Genomic DNA, 3,443 nt, shown 5'->3' with positions numbered 1-3,443 from the left:
TGATTCGTATTTTTTTCCAACGCGTTATTAATTCAGAGAATTGTTGTCTGAGCGCATTTAACCCGGTTGTGCTTTGATCACAGTTTTTCGGTCATTTGATGTGTTTTACCTGTAAAAGTAATCAGGCCTTCAAAAATACAGTACAACATTGGAAAGAATCAAGAAAACTGGGGTTTTTCGCTTTCGACTTTAGAATTTTTTAAATTGCCTATAACCTTGTACTTGCGATTAGTTGAAACTGCTATGAACTTTACGTTACTTAAAATCTTCATAATTATGTGTCAGATATTCGTACATGGAATAAATATTCTTACGCATTATAAAACAGAAATACTTGACAACTATCAAATACATAATTGATAAATGTATAATTTCTCAATAGAAAGTCTAATATCTAGCACGTTTCGCTTTCATCCAACGCATATTTATTAACAGCAATATTTAAGACGTCACTGAAATGTCTTGACGTCGGCTTAAATGGTAAAATATCCTTTGCTAATATGTTTATTTTAGGAGACCGACATTAACTACGACATATTTGTTTTTAGTGTTAAGTATACTGCGCAAGAACGGAAAATCGTCTCACGCGCCTGTGCGGCGAGACTTTCCTGTACCGTTAGAATAAGTGGGGCCATTCACGTCACGTCTGAGAATATAAGATACTACGAAACACGTCGCGAGATATATCACAACATACCCGTCGACTTAAACCTCACGTGTTAGCATGATACTCTACCAACTTTAGTTTTTGTCAGGTTTAAGTTTAACCAGCCTATAGGAACACAAAGACACTTGTCAGTTTCTCGCAGTTTTACGGTTTAATTTAATAGAAATTAGTACAATACGCAATCTAACACTAATAACAGTGCTCGTTACATGCGTTAGTCTCCTGTCGCCGCCATGGAAATGAAGAGGAATTTATGAAAGGAATACATTATCTTCGGAACCTGAAATCATGAGCGAAGATATGACGTTCGAATTTTTAAAGTGACAGATATGTAAACGTCGCTGAGATTTTTATAAACTGGAGAGAATTTTGTTTAGGTGAGAGTGAAATATATATAGTTAGAATACCGGCTGATAGAATGGAAAGCTTTTAAAAAAGCATTTCCCAAAACTATAGCATTGGAAATTTGACCTTTTAATTCATCTAGGCCTATTCTTAATTTCTAAGAACAGAACCTTCGAAGTTCTAAATGATGAGTGCTTCATTCGGATAAACTAAGTCAGTAAGAAAGCACCGACTCAGTGACTGTAAAACTAAGATGAACTGTGAAGTAAAGAAACCTGTCTAACACTAACAGTGAGTTCACTTGAAACAAAAAATATTTACTAATTGTTGATATTTACGCCCATCGGAGAAACATTTTGGCAAACTTTAATTATGGAGTGGACTCAGGAACGTGAGTACAATTGAATGAATGCTTAGTTTGAAACTCTCTAGCTTATGTCTAAAAAAAAAAAAGTGAAAGTAAAAGTAAAAAATATTGCATAATTTTTTTATAGCCCTAGTTTCAAGTTAAAATTGTTTTTCAATTTTGTTTACTGTGTATTAAAATTAACTTGTTTCAACATAGCTTAAACTCAAAGAAACAAGTACAAAAACGAAAAATAATTAAATAATACTAATCGTTAGCGATGATTGTACCGTAAATATCACTGTTCATTGAATTTTTCTTGACAAATTTACTTTAAACTTATGAGTTGCCTTCATTTGACCTTTTTAAATGACCTAGACAATCACGTTTGTAAAGCTTTGTTAAAATACGAATTCGAAACATTACAGAAGTATAAGTCTTAAGTCTAGTAGAAGTTTGATCCTGTACATGGTTGTAACTTATCCATAACACGAAATCTGATACACATACACAGTTGTTACACGTTAATTTAGTTTTACAGAGAGCTGAGATTTTTCCAAACCATGATACAATAATCTATTTTATTTAATATTCTGTAATAAACGTGAATTGGAAGTTTGATGCTGTAGTTAATTTTCCATAAAGCTTTAGCCTATGAATAACGATTCTAAAAAGGCTAGCGTTTCGAGAAAGGAATGTTATTAGTTCAGACAGAAATAACACATGTCGTAAGCTGTTTGTTTGATTTTTTGTTGTTTAAAAAAGGTCAGTATACAAATTAAACTTTATCTTATTGTTGGCTATACGTATATAAGCGTAAAAGAGTTCATTGACACATAAGTACAGCACAAGTTGAATACTTTTGTTTAACTTCTCTATTTTTTCTACGAAAAGAAAAAAGTGCAACAATGTAATGTTTATTCATTATATATATACCATGAATGTGCTTACACATTGAATCCTTCCATATTTTTTTCTACAACTAAACATTAATAAACTCATAAAACTATTGTTACGTCTTTGGTCGTTAGTTAATTACTCGTAAAAATTCTTTCCGAAGAACTTCAGCGACACAAGTCCTTTCTTAAATAAAACTAGTTTATTCTTTCTCAATACAACTTTGCAATACACTTAATTTCCACACTTAACACACGCTATAATTCTCAACGAACGATTCACGCACGTTACTTAATACCGCGCTTGACTCAATTTTCCGTCTCTGTTTGTCTGCAATTCTAATTCCGATTAATTGTCTGGTGCACCTATATACAAAAATAGAGGGCAAGTACTGGATTATTCCTGATGTTCCCCGATCTTTCAAGAACGCATTACGTGTTACCAGAGTCACGTGACTTCCGCTGTCGTAACACTGCCCCTTCCTTAGTATTGCTCGGGACGAACAATAGCCACTTGAATTAAACCAATAGATAATTAACAATAACTTAATTAAATGTACAGAATTTACAAACACAAAATTAAAATTCAACAAAGTCTTAATTTTATAGGACAAATCTTCTTCCGTACTGGTCTCTGTCTCGTTGACTTCTGCTTCACGTCGGGTTCATCTGCTCCATCAGGTAATGTCCTATTATCGGTAATAGTCACATAAGTGGTAGTAACTTCATGAAGGGCTTCACTGTTTCCCTTCTCAAAACCGAGTAGAGTTTCTTCTTCGACAGTGGCTTTTTCAGGTGACACGTATTCAGCAGCGTCTTTTGTTCTATTATTCACTTCATCCCAACTGAAATGTCCTAGACCGTGATAACGCCAAAGCCTATTGGCATGCACCACCTTTGGCTTACCACATTTTATTTGGAAAGTCACGTCTGAGAGACGATCCACTATGTCATATGGGCCTTCCCATGGAGATGACAACTTAGGAGACTTTCCTTTGGTCTTCCTGGGATTATACAACCACACCTTGTCTCCTGGTACAAAGCTGACTTCAGTAGACTTCTTATCATAAGATAACTTCATAGAATCAGCAGACGTTTTCAAGTTTGAATGCAATTGATGATGAATATCATCCAGCCTTTCCAATAACACTTTCACGAACTCTGAAACTTTTTCAGGCAACTCTTTGTA

The 3,443-nt window shown here is 34.1% G+C and overlaps 1 protein-coding gene across 1 annotated transcript in view; it reads left to right on the top strand.

Moving 5' to 3' along the window:
* Positions 1-648: 648 nt before the first annotated feature.
* Positions 649-3,443, top strand: part of LOC106470783 (myb-like protein P) — a gene marked incomplete at its 3' end in the record, with an annotated part of 74,713 nt that continues 71,918 nt past the window's right edge. Inside the window, exon 1 of the mRNA XM_013931349.2 lies at positions 649-1,403. The remainder of the gene's footprint in view (positions 1,404-3,443) is intronic.

Source organism: Limulus polyphemus, unplaced genomic scaffold, assembly GCF_000517525.1.
Source record: "Limulus polyphemus unplaced genomic scaffold, Limulus_polyphemus-2.1.2 Scaffold4215, whole genome shotgun sequence".
NCBI lineage: Eukaryota > Metazoa > Arthropoda > Merostomata > Xiphosura > Limulidae > Limulus > Limulus polyphemus.
The sequence above is the reverse complement of the archived record's forward strand: the minus strand, read 5'-3'. Positions and strand labels throughout refer to the sequence as shown.